Genomic DNA, 14,083 nt, shown 5'->3' with positions numbered 1-14,083 from the left:
TAATTTACTCAATAGATCTCGTCCCAACAAAGACAGTGGACATTCAGGCATATACAGAAACTGGTGAGTTACCCATTGTTTTCCCAATTTAAACTTTAATGGCTCTAAAAATGGCCAATTTTCCTTCCGCCCTGTCGCACCAACAACATCTACTGATTTGTGACTAAATTTCCCTTTACATGTATACAATACTGAGTAAGTAGCTCCAGAAACTCTATTTCTTCATTCCCTAGCTTCAATGTAACCAGAGGTTCAGCTAGGGTTGATTCCCCCAGTCCCCTTCATAGTTCTTCATCCAGAGTCATTAATTTAATTGCCTGCAGAGCCGGATCTAATTCTCCTGCCTTAGGACATTCTCTTTTCCAGTGCCCACACTTCTTGCAAACAGCACATTGATCTTCTGCCAATCGGGGCTTATTTTCCTTCTCTCTCTGATATTCATTCCTTGTCCTCTCCCTCTGCCTATCCTGTTATTCCCTGCCAAAACTGCTAGTAGCTTTCCACCCCTTCGGGTTTGCCTCACCTATTTTTCTTTTACTCTATTGTTATATACAGCCTAAGCAATTTCAAGCATTTTACCTTAGCCACGCTTTCGGGATCCTCCTGATAGGTACCTGCAGTCTCTTTCCATGATCTTAAATCAGTAATTGAAAATTAATTTCACCACCACTGTTTCGAGTTCTCATCACATTTTCCCTTTTTCATAATCTTTACCATGGGATCATACAGATATATTCCATACTGTCTCTGCCATTCTGGATGATTTTGTAGTGTAAAGAACAAATCAATATAAGCCATTTCTTCCCATTTACCCTCCTTTTTACAAAACAACATTAATTGCAAGATGGTGTTATATTGCAATGTCCCATTTTCTGACCATTTCTCCCCACTGTCCAACCTTGGACATACATTGGCCACCAATGATTGCAATATTCAATTAATTGCTTCCGAGTCAGAGGATCACCTCCCAGATCTTTCCAATGCCTCAAAATACATCCCAAAGGTGTTTTTTGTGGGATAGATCTTTTACTCGGAAATGTTCCCATCTTCCCAAGACTAGTGGGTGTGATTGTGCACTATCACAGGCACTAGTCGGAGGGACCCCTACTCTCCTCGAGGGTCCCTCTGGATCTTCTAGCCCCCTGCTAGAAATCCCCCAACCTCCTTACCTGGGCCCCTAGCCCAACCTTGCGAGGCTTTCGCCGCGTCTTATAGGCAGGCATTCCTTGTGAGGGTCTCGTACCCTCACCCTTTCCAGAGGTACCTTTCAGCCCTACTCTGCGTAGCTTTCGCCGCGCCTTACGAGCGAGCTAGTGGGACTCGAACCCACATTACTTCAATCCTTTAAAGAATGCCTTATTACCTTTCCAGGGGACTTGCTCAGAATTCTTCGGTCCGGGGATCAGAGGTTCTCCCCGAGAATCCCTCGGTGCCGGCTGGAGGTCCTGTGATCCCACGGATCCGTCGAGATTCACAAGCAGGGTCCCATCTGGGTCGCCAAAACTGTCACCGAAATCGGGAATAAACCTCGTAACACCAATGTAGTGTTAAAAGGCAGGCATTCTTTATTCACGGCGCCGGGAACACGGGGGATAGCTCCTCCTAAATCGTGTTCGCTCGATCAGTTCAAAAATCAAACATTTATAGGCAAGATTAATACATATTCATCAAGTGTCCATACAATGATTGGTTAAGTATTCCTCGCCTACCATGTAAATGACCACGCATGCTCACTATAATTTCTTGGGATTTTACTTCCTTAATCTTTTGAGTCGGAGGGTTTCTTGAGTGGGTGGTCTCTGAGTCGGTGGTCGCGATCTCCCCCTGCCGGAGTTACCTTTCCTACAAAGTTCACTTAAGCTTGGCAACACTAAATAGATCTTCACAGGCTATCGGTCCAGTATGCAATCATTCACCCCGCAGTCCTTTGTTTTAAGACAAGACTATAGAATGAATAATTACCTACCCACCGGACCGTAGAACTGACCAAGGTGTTCCTTCTTTCTGACTACTTGTTATTAGAACAAAACATAATACCATGATCACAACGTTACACTTAACTCCTTGATAATTAAATCAAGATGAGAAGGGTTAGGTGGGTTCTCGAGCAGCATTGCTGGTGCATAATGTTCTTACAGTTACAACTTTCTACAAATTCACAAACCTATTTTCTAACCCTATTTTATTTTAATTCTCTACCACCTTGGTTACAGAGCGGACGCCCCTGGGCGCGCCTCGAGCACTTTCCTCGGAGGGGAGTCCGCTGCCAGCCGCTCACCGCGGGAGCAGACAACAACCTCCTGAAGCTGCGGAAGAAAACGGTATGTTTTATGAGGGGAGCCTGTAAGTCGTACGCGTGGCCGGGGCAGCTGGTAAATCGCGCGGAGACGTCTGGCGTGCAGCACAGTCCCCGTAGGAGGAGGGTACCCTGTATGGGAATAGGGGGATTTGCTGACCGAAGGGGAGGCCGCTAGCGATCTTGAGGGTAGATCGAGCAAATCCGAGGTCACCGCTGCATCCCAGTGTCGGGAGCCAGGATGGACCTGCTAATGACTAGTATATAAGAAGCAGGAGAAGGGTAAGCGGACCTCCTCGCAGTTGCGGTAGGGTTATTATTTTATATATTTGCAGCTGCTGGATGGGTGTTACCTGGAGTGATGAATGTATAAATTAAGTACCCGGGAATTTTATGTTAAAAGGCTTTGTCTTTATGTGTGTAATATATAGAAAGATTGTGAATACCTTTATATGTTAATGAAGAAGCGGGGCAAAGGGAATTACTCCTTCAGTGGTTCGGGCTCGAACCTTGGGGATATCTAAATGAAGGAAGACATTGGATAAAAAGGGGAAATGAACAATTTTTTCTGAGGAGCGTATGTGACTCCTGCAGGGTGGAAAGTGGCCTCAGATTGGGAACAACCTTCAGACATTTTTTGTAAATCCCAGTGTTGGTGGACAAATAGGAGTAATTCCCTGTTTTGTGTGTGGAAAGGAAAATCTAATCCCGGAAATTTGGGAAGTGTGGGAAAAGAACTGGAAAGAAACCATAAAGAAGTCTAAGGAACAGCTTGTGTGGAAACTTATTGAAAAGTATATCAGAAACTAAAGTAATAGAAGAGCTTTGCAAAAATGGGTAACACTCAAAAGGGAGTTTTAAAGAAAAGCCCCCTAGGCTGTGTGCTTGCTCATTGGAAAAACATTGTTGGGATTGGGGGAACAGAAAGTAAAAAAACCCTTATTAAATATTGTAATCAGTGGTGGCCGTTGTATAAGTTAGAGAATGATGCTAAGTGGCCACTTAATGGATCTATAGACTATAATACCCTTTTACAATTGATGTTGTTTTTAAGGAGAGAAGGGAAATGGGATGAAGTTTCATATGCAGACATGTTTTTCACCCTCCGAAACCATCCGGAGTGGCAAAGGGACTGTGGAATGGTGCCACCACAGGACCCCCTGGTACTCGCACTTGAGCGGGAAAATAATAAAGAACTTAGAGGTAAATTAAAGCGATGTTGCTCGGCGTGCAGCATTGGACAAAGATGCATTAAAGTAAACAAAACCCACCAGGCACCGGAACCAGATTTAACTGACCTATTTAAGCCTCCCCCTCGATCTCAGGAACGGGATGTGGACTCAGACGAAACTTCCACCCCCCCAGATAGCCCCGTATCTTCCCGCACTAGGGGGAAGTCTGCTCCAGTGGCCTTACAGGCACCTCTCCGAGAGGCGGTAGGACCCGAAGGTGGGACAATGCTAATCAGAGTGCCTTTTTCTATTGCTGACTTACAAGGATGGGAAGGGGCTGCGAAGGATTACAGAGCTGATCCAGTGAGAGTAATGAGGCATTTTCAATTTATTGTGAAACAGCACAACCCTGACTGGAAAGATATACAGTTATTATTAGAATATATGACTGAGACAGAAAACCAGCTGATTTTAAAGACGGCAGGGAATTTAGCCGAAGATCATTATAAGAGTATAGGAGGGGACGTCAAAGATTATTTTCCTCTCCAAGATCCGAAATGGGATCCTAACAAATCCTCACATATGGAAAGATTGCAGGGGTATCAGGAATGGATTTCGAGAGGAATAGAAAGAGCTATCCCCAAAACAATAAATTGGTCAGCTTTGTATGCAGTCAAACAGGGCCCCTCCGAGTCCTCGTCTGAATTCCTGGATCGGTTGAGAGATGTAATGCGCCGTAACACACCGCTAGATCCTGGGTCAGAAATAGGGATACAACAATTAGTTTCTCTGTTCCTGGGTCAATCTACAGGGGACATCAGGCGTAAGCTTCAGAAGCTACGCACTACAGAAGGAAGGAATCTGGAAATATTGTTAGATGAGGCATGGAGAGTGTTCAGCAATAGAGAAGAAGGATATAGACAAGGACAGCGGAAAGTAATAGCGGCTCTCAGAGAAGAGGAAGGAAAAAGGTACAAACGAGAACCACCTCAGTTAGGCAAAGACCAATGTGCACTATGCAGGAAATTTGGTCATTGGAAAAGAGAATGTCCAAACAAGGAAAAGAGACGGGGCTACCAGATTGGGAAGATGGTAGCCCATGTAAAAGAAGATTGACGGGGACCCGGGGAATCTACCCTAGCGGATCCGCTGGTTATAATGAGGCTAGGGAAAGAACAACAGGAAGTGGAGTTCTTAGTTGATACAGGGGCAACCTACTCGGTTTTGAATCAAGCCTTGATGCCCCTGGGGAATGATTACATCATGGTAAAAGGGGCGACTGGTCAAAGCGAAAAGGCATATTTTTGCAAACCTTTGAAGTATAAATTTGGAAAACAATGGGGGATCCATAAATTCCTATATATGCCTAACTCCCCAAAGGCCCTTTTGGGAAGAGATTTGTTAGAACAATTGGGTGCAAAAATTACATTTAGAAAGGGAGAGATTATTCTGGAGATAAAAGACCACGATTATATTCAAGTACTGAGCCTATTTCTAGCCAGTCTTCCTGGAGAAGGAGAGATTAGTGAAAAGATCCTAAATCAAGTATATCCTGGGGTATGGGCCACTGATGTACCTGGAAGGGCAAAGAATGCCCCACCCGTTGAAGTTAAACTCAAAGGAGGTCGGCAACCCGTAAGGGTTAAACAGTACCCCTTGAGGAAGGAAGATAGGGAAGGGATCCGACCAGTCATTGAAAAATTTTTACAATTAGGATTATTAAAAGAATGTGAGTCTGATTTTAACACACCTATATTACCTGTCCGTAAGCCTGACGGGTCATACCGCGTGGTCCAGGATCTACGGGCTGTAAATAAAATAACTGAGGACCTTTACCCCGTAGTGGCGAATCCATATACCCTGTTGACTGTATTGACACCCGAGCTAACTTGGTTTACTGTTTTAGATCTAAAGGATGCCTTCTTTTGCCTCCCTCTCCATAAAGCCAGCCAAAAATTATTTGCATTCGAATGGGAAAACCCCAAAACTGGTCGCAAAACTCAGCTCACTTGGACGGTGTTGCCACAAGGATTTAAAAACAGTCCTACCATCTTTGGCAACCAGCTCGCAAAAGACCTGGAATCTTGGGAAATCCCGTCTGAAAAAGGGAAACTGTTACAATATGTAGATGATATCCTGATCGCCACCAAAACAGAGGACGATTGTATGACCTGGACGGTGAGTCTACTAAATTTTTTGGGGCTTCAAGGGTATCGGGTATCTAAGAAGAAGGCCCAAGTAATACAGCAGAAAGTGATCTATTTGGGCTACGAAATTAGTGCGGGACAGAGAACTTTGGGACAAGCCCGCAAAGAAGCAATATGCCAAACCCCGAGACCTCAGACAGTAAAAGAATTACGAACTTTCCTGGGAATGACTGGGTGGTGAAGACTGTGGATATAAAACTATGGACTTCTTGTTAAACCATTGTATGCATTAACAACCACTGAACAGAAACACCTTGAATGGAACAAGGAGACCGCACGAGCCTTTGAGCTACTAAAGAAAGCTCTGATGTCGGCTCCGGCCCTAGGGCTCCCAGACGTGAGTAAACCGTTTTTCCTTTTTTCCTACGAGAAACAAGGAATCGCTCTGGGAGTATTAGCACAAGATCTGGGCCCCTATCGACGAGCGGTTGCATTCTTTTCCAAACAGTTAGAAGCAACTGCGAAAGGTTGGCCTGGATGCCTGCGAGCAGTTGCAGCTGTAATATTGAATATACAAGAAGCCCGAAAATTTACTCTGGGCCAGAAAATGACCGTCTTAGTGTCTCACAGCGTATCCGCAGTGTTGGAAGCGAAGGGTGGGCATTGGCTTTCCCCACAAAGATTCCTGAGATATCAAGCTATACTGGTAGAACAGGATGATGTGGAGATCGTAGTTACTAACATTGTCAACCCAGCCTCTTTCCTCAGTGGAAACACGGGGGAACCAGTGCATCATGACTGCTTGGAGACTATTGAAGCAACGTATGCAAGCCGCCCAGATCTGAAAGACAGCCCTACGGAAAGCAGAGAAAACTGGTTCACAGATGGAAGCAGCTATGTCCTAAGTGGTAAAAGACACGCGGGATATGCCATTACCACTAGTCAAGAAATAATAGAGTCAAGACCTTTACCCATAAATACTTCTGCACAAAAGGCAGAAATAATTGCTCTGACCCGTGCCTTGGAGTTGGCCCGAGGCAAAGTTGTGAATATCTATACAGATTCAAGATATGCTTTTGGAGTTGTACATGCGCATGGAGCAATTTGGAAAGAAAGAGGGTTATTGAGCTCTCAAGGGAAAAATATTAAGCATGCAGAAGAAATTTTGAGACTGTTGGAAGCAATCCAACTTCCTGAGAAAGTGGCGATTATGCATATTAAGGCACACCAGAAAGTAAGCTCAGAATTGGAAAGAGGAAATGAACTGGCAGATAGAGAGGCAAAACAGGTAGCCAAAGCAGAGGTAAAAACAGAAGGAGCTTTAGTCCCCGACAGGTGAATCTCTTTAGAAGGTAAGCCAAAATATACCAAGGAAGATCAAAAACTTATTACAGATCTGGAAGGATTATACAATGAAGAGGGGTGGGCTTATACCCCACAAGGAAAACTAGTTATTCCCTCTTGCCTAATATGGCATTTGGTAAGAGAGGAACACAGGAAGAGGCATTGCGGAATAGAGGCTCTATATAAACATTTAATTAGAGAAATTGTGGCCAGAAATTTATATACTACGGTGAGACAGGTTACTCAGCAATGTGATCTTTGCCTCCAGATTAATCCCAAGAATATTCCCAGGCTAGAAATGGGCCAAATTGGGAAAGGCAATGGGCCTGGGCTACAATGGCAGATTGATTTTACAGAACTTCCAAGAAAAGGGGGGTATCGATATTTATTGGTATTAACTGATACCTTTTCAGGTTGGCCAGAAGCATTTCCAACTAGAACCGCTAAGGCTCGAGAAGTAGTTAAAGCATTAATACAAGAGATAATACCACGTTTTGGGGTCCCAATGATAATGTCCTCTGATAGGGGACCACATTTTGTTTCAAAAATAGTACAACAAGTTAGCCACCATTTAGGCATAGATTGGCAACTTCATACCCCATACCGCCCCCAGTCAAGTGGCCAAGTAGAAAAAATGAACCACCTCATCAAGCAACAGATTGTGAAACTAGGACAGGAAGCAAATCTAGCCTGGCCTCAGTCTCTTCCTTTAGCCCTCTTGCGTATACGAACTAGGCCAAGGGCGAAGGAGGGACTGAGCCCATTTGAAATCTTGTATGGACAACCATATGGAATACAGAGAGGAATATCCATACAAGCTGGAAACGAAATCATGACCTCTTACATGGTTGCCCTAGGAAAACAACTCAATAATATTAGAAAACACGTAATTGGGACTAGGGGGAGAGGTTTGGATGGACCTGTACATAATATACAACCAGGAGACTACGTATATGTAAAATCTCTTGCAGAAAAGACTCTGGAGCCACAGTGGAAAGGACCTTTCCAAGTCCTCCTTACCTCTTTCACAGCAATTAAAATTAAAGAACAAAACGCTTGGATTCATCATACCAGAGTCAAGAAAGCTCCTCGGCTACCATGGAAGTCAACATTAGCTGGACCTTTGAAATTACGCCTCCAACGAAAAGACGAACCCTGATCGTTTGTATAATGGGACTATGGGCAAAAGCTGTGTGTACATGGGACCAAAATATGTATGTACAAATGACTAAATCAATAGTAGATAACATGAACTTGTCTAGCTGTTGGGTGTGCATAGCTCTTCCCAGAGGTCAGATGGAGATACCCACTTTTGGAGTCATGTCTTCTAATTGGTCTATAATTAATGAAGTCACTGAGGTGGACATGTGGAAGTCAGGAAACACATCCAAACTAGAGTGTCAAACTAAGGTGACAATTAGAGAAAGAGGACCTAAATTTGAACTTCAGGTCCTGGAGGGAGGAATATTTTTTGAGGGATGTAAGAACAAGAGCTCCGAAGCATGTATTAGCGCCCCTCAATTTGGAAGCTTTAATTTGAGCACCATAAACGGTACTATCATTGATTTACAGAACAGGAATCAATCGGAACCTTAAGTAACCTGGTTAATGACGACCTACAGGTGACTTTGAATGGAATCTATCTTAATATAACTGCCCAAAGAAGGAGTAACGCGGCAAGCCCAGTACCTATATGTCCAACCCCTCAAGGGACTTGGTGGTTATGTGGAGATGGACGTGCACAAAAGATATTACCCAGAGCTTGGCAAGGGACCTGTACTCTTGGGTATCTCACAACACAATATAGGATCGTTAATCAAACTGAGGTACCTTCAGGAGTCCTGAGGAGCCCCTGGGTACGAGTAAAACGGAATAACCCATTGATAGATAGACCTACTAGTTTTCACAGTTTCGCTCGATGGTTCCTCCCTTGGTTAGGAGTAAGCGAACTTGAAAAAGCTATCCTAAACATATCAGCAACAATGGAGTTGTCTTTAAATGCAACAGGAGATGCCCTGTTGTCTCAGCAAAAAGAAATAGAGTTTGCGACTGTTTGCGGCACAGAATAGGATGGCTTTAGGTATTTTATTTGCTAATCAGGGAGGAACATGTGCAGTGATTAATAGTAGTTGTTGTTCTTATATTGATCAGAGTAAAAGAATTGCCGCAGACATCAACCAAATTTGGAAACAGTCAAAAATATTACACCTAGTAACACTAGATGACACTTCACTGGGTTTCTCTGATCTTTGGAATAAGTTGACTTCTTGGCTCCCAAACTTGACTTGGTTAAGACAATTATTTGTTCTGATAATTGCGATTATCTCTTTGGTTATAACTCTCTGTATTACAGTTCGATGTGGTCTCTGGTGTTTTCAGAACACAGGAGACTCTTACAGTGAATGGAAGAAAAACCAATTACGACGCAAATTGGAATCTAACAAGTACTTTGAAAATGTTAGATAAAGAAACATTGTATTAGAAATAGTATCAGAAATAAATCTAGTAAAAGAATTTACTAACTTTTCTAAAAAGGGGGGACTGAGAGAAGGGGTTAAGGGAGTCTTAGCAGTTAATTAGTAGATGAAGCTTGAAATCTTGTTAGCTATTGTTAAAGCAGGAGAACTGTAGTTCCTCCCAAAGACAGGTCCTGATAAACTGAAAGGAGCAAGAAGATTTGTGGCTCCTCACAAGGACGGTCCCTGATAAGAATTAAGAACTTACCTCAAGAAACTAGCTAAAACTGACTCTGCAGTTTGGACAGAAACCAAAAAACAACGGAGCCTGCGCAAAGTCAAAAGGTTACTAGCGGTGATGAAGAGGAACCACCGGCCTTCATCCCCACGACCCCCGACGACCACCACCAGGAGGCAACACGCAAGCGCAGATGGGAGGAGAACTCATTTTAATACGAAGCGGGGATAGATCATGCATATGTATAGGTATATTGCTAAACTTTATGTATATGCAACACTTTGCTGTATATATTTGAAGTAAGTGCCGCGTTGGGCACGCACGGTTTTTGGTGGGACTACCCCCCGTGCTGCCCAGCGCTGAATAAACATACCTACTTTACAATCTTATAGATTGTGGAGTCTGTTTTCCGCACGTCACTGTCAGGTGCCCTGACCCTTGACCAGTTGTAGAAGGTGGAGGCTCATGTGCCTTCAAGACTGGGAAGACTGAATACATGGCTTCTGTCTCTTATCTGCAGTTATCTTCTGTGGTGAGCATAGGGTGCAAGAAGGAGCTGAGGCCAGCCATGACATCAGTGGGAAGTGTGTCTGTGAGCTTCTGGGGACCATAGGAATGAGGGGTGGCTCCAGCCAGGAAGAGGAAGAGTGCTGCCATCCAGTGGGGACTTCTGCCCCAGTGGCACCAGGACTCTATAAGCAGGACAGGCATCAAGGCTGTGGCTCCTCATGGAGCATGGAAGCTGGGGTCCTTCACAGGGTCCATCACAGGATTCCTCTGTGGGAGCCTGTGCCCTGGGCTCTGGATCCTCCTGCCAGCTGGGTGGGAACCTTGAAGTTAGAGTAGGAGGAGGGTGCTTTGACCCTGCATGCCTTTGTCCTCCCATCGGTAAGAGGAAAGTGGGGGTTTGAAGAAGTCCTAAACACCTGGGTCCTCCTCTAGCTTGCAGGGAGGAGGTTCCTTATGTCCTGGATGTTTGGTTGCTTCTGCAGACTGTAGATGAAGTGTTCAGTGGAAAGAGAAGGGTAGGGTGCCTGCAAACCTGGACACCTGTGTTTATCAGCCTTTTGTGGAAGTAAAGTCCAGGAGTTAGAGCAGGGAGCATGTCCTAATGCCTTGGTGACCTGCGTTCTCCCCAGGGCTCCTCTTCTAGCTAATCAGCAAGCCACACCTCCCCCTGAGAAAGGCATACCCTGATTATGACTGTAAGAGTAGTGGCTAATAGGACATTTGAGAAGATCCTGAGGAGAAGCGTGCAGTTATTATATAGGAGAAGTGTTGGGAACCCCCTGCCATAGCAGAGGGGATGCCTGTGAGAGGACACACTTGAAAATCTAGTTGCTGCTCTTCTTGGCTGCTCTCTGGGGACGGTGTTCCCTTTCCCTTCTCTCCTTCTCCTTTTGTTCTGGTTCCTCACCCCCCAATATACCTTTTGCCTAAATTTACAGTCAATGTCTGACATCAGCTGTAAATGTCAGCAGCAGGTCTGACAGTCTATTTCTGTCAGTGACTTTGAAATCAACCCTTACTAAAAAAAAAAAAGCATTCTCCACCACCCACCTATCTTTAAAACTCAGTTCCCAGCATCTTTTTTCACCACCACTCTTTTTTTGGCTTTTAACAATTGCAAACTATAGGTTTGGATTTTGTTTGCAATGAGTAAACTTTCCTTCCACTCTCCCTTTTCTTCTTTACTGAATTCATTCTGTGGAGACTCATGTAGAATTTAAACTTTCAGCAAGACAGAAAATATCTCATTATCAGGAGTTGAAGCTGCTGATTCTGCCCTGAAAGGACAGGTTGTTCAAACCTCAGAATAGCCAAACAGGAAGCAGCTGTGCTCAAGACAAAGACAGAGTGTGACCTTTGTCTCAACTGTTCTTGAGATTTCTCAAGAACTTTTTAGAGTCTGATGTGTAAAACAGATCACTGAATTGCTTGATGGGAGAAGGAGCACTGTTGGCTAATGGAAAGGACTGTGCGTCTGCCCTCTACCTGGGAAGAGGACTTCTAGTAAGGTTTCACTGACCACTTCTTCAGGGTCAATCCTCTAATTGATTGTCCTTTTAGTAAGTAAGTGGTTTGTATATTCACATCAGCTCTGGAAACAAGAGTTAAAGAATGCCTTTATTACAAAAACATAAAAGCAGTCTGCTGACCAAACAGGAAGTCAGCAGTGCCAGGAAAAAGAATGTAAAGAATTAGGATTAAAATGACCATTAAGATAATTGCAACAAAACCTCTCATTTGCACAACCAAGGGCAAGTCGTTAATAGTGTTTTTGTTCCCAGCAAAAACCAGGAAGGAAAGATAACATGTTAGAGAGTGCTGGGTGCTGTAACTCTGACAGTCTATCCCTCCACTGGGCGAGGAGGGGGCTTTTGTAGGCTTAAGACAGGTGGTTGAGAGGAAGGATTCCTGGCTCCTCTTAGTCCAGCCCATTTCTCCAGCCCGTCAAGGTCCTTCTGAATTGCAGCCCTACCCTTCAGTGTACCCTTCAGTTCTCTCTCCTTGCCAGTGTTTTTGTTCTCACTTACTCGCATTTTGTCCCCAGAAATCATTTGCCTGAAATAATGCTTTATAGATTCTAATACTCATCATAAGGAGAGGTTTGACGGCGCCAGCAGAATCTGAGAGGAATATAGGTAAAAGGCAGGGAGTGCCCTCGCCCAGCGGAGTTGATCCCATTTCTCAGATCTATGAGCCTTGATTCTCTGTCTTTGGCTTGGCAGAAATCCTTCCATTACGACAGAGGTCCTGTTTAGACTAGGAAAAAAAAGACTGAAGTTACATACAAGTTTGCTAACATTAGCTAAATTCAATTACTTTGCCAATGAGGAGAAAGCTAATGAGGAGCCACCAAAATCAGATTACCAGCAATTGCTCTCCAGTTTTTTTCACTTTTAAATACTGTGTGAGTGGGTAAACCTCATGAAGGTCTTTCTTCAGAGTTACTGTATGTCAGGTTTTATTAGTTACAACCACATTGGGATATTCCGAGTTATTTATTGACACAGTATGGTATATATGTCTGTTTTAACGCAGACATGTCTATAGACTAACACGAATCAGTGTTTTGAAACAGGTAGCCTATGAATCTCATGCTCTTAAGAGATGTAAGTGCACTGTCATCTCATCATTGGGTAACAGCTGCTGAAACAGATTCAAACCACATTTCACTTCTGTTTGGCATTCTAAATGTCCTGAGCGTTTTTCATAAAAAATCAAGCCCCTAACATCTCCGACTTTCTCAGAAAAAAGTGCGTTACCCAAACCTTATGTGACCCCAGAATTATTTCTTAATATCCTTATACCATGGTAATCTTTATGCCCTGAGGACCTCTGACCGTCTCCTGATGATGATCATCTTTTTTCTCTGCAAAGTAAGTGTTGGGCATTTCGCTTGTTTTAACACAAGTTCTCCTCCCTGTCTTTATGCAATATTCACGTGTCTGAAGGAACAAGAAACACTGGAAATGCTGAAAAACTAAAATTGTTTTCTTAAATAAAAAGCTTGCCCGCTTGTAAGAAAAAAGTTATTTTGTCCTTTTTAGTTTGTTTTGTTTCTGCTTGCATGAATGTTAAATCCCAGGGGGATTATTTCACTTCACTTACTATTGGTGTGGATGTTTTTCAATGCTCGTATGTAACCTTTGGTTTCATGTTCTTTTGATGTTGGTTCTGTATTTATACACACGTACCCAACCTCGATGAAAGTTGTTCTGCACACTCATTAAATACAGTTTTGCATTCCTTTTGCTTTCTCTTAAGACCAGGCTCAGAAGGAAACATGATTTGGAAACGGAGGGAGGGTGTTTATCTGTCTTTAGATAACTGAAGAGCAAGGTCAGGCTCTGCTGCATTAATTCAATTTTTAGCCAGCCAGCCAGCCCTATTCACATTTCTAGCATACCTACCTGGAAGACTTGAGAACTGATAAAGTTTAACCCCTGTTGTATCTAGAAAAGATACGACTTCTCCTGTGCTTTCCCTTTTGGCTGGTTCATGAGTAAGGAGATGCATACTTGACTGACATAAATATGCATTTTGCCCTGAGCGCCTGTGAAGATTCACCGCCTCAGGGAGACCGGGGTGCACCAGACCCATAAAAGTACATGGAAGCACAGTCTGGCGACTGCTGCTGCTGCTGCCAGCACCACTGTCAGAGGATGCAGTAGGGTTCAGTAGCTGGAATGTACATTCTTACACCGATAAAAAGAGCTTAGGTCTCTGACTCGGTCCAATACTGAGATCACGATGTCCTGGTTTTGGCTGGGATTTTTCTTTCATTTTTCTTCCTGACAGCTGGTATAGTGCTGTGCTTTGGATTTGGTATGAGAATAATGTTGATAACGCACTGACGTTTTTGGTTGTTGCTAAGTAGTTGTAGTGTTTCTACTCAGTCAAGAACTTTTCAGCTCCCCGGGCTC

The sequence above is a fragment of the Phaethon aethereus genome (genome assembly GCF_964289735.1).
Source record: "Phaethon aethereus genome assembly, chromosome: 16".
NCBI classification, from domain to species: domain Eukaryota; kingdom Metazoa; phylum Chordata; class Aves; order Phaethontiformes; family Phaethontidae; genus Phaethon; species Phaethon aethereus.
Note: the sequence above shows the minus strand (reverse complement) of the source record.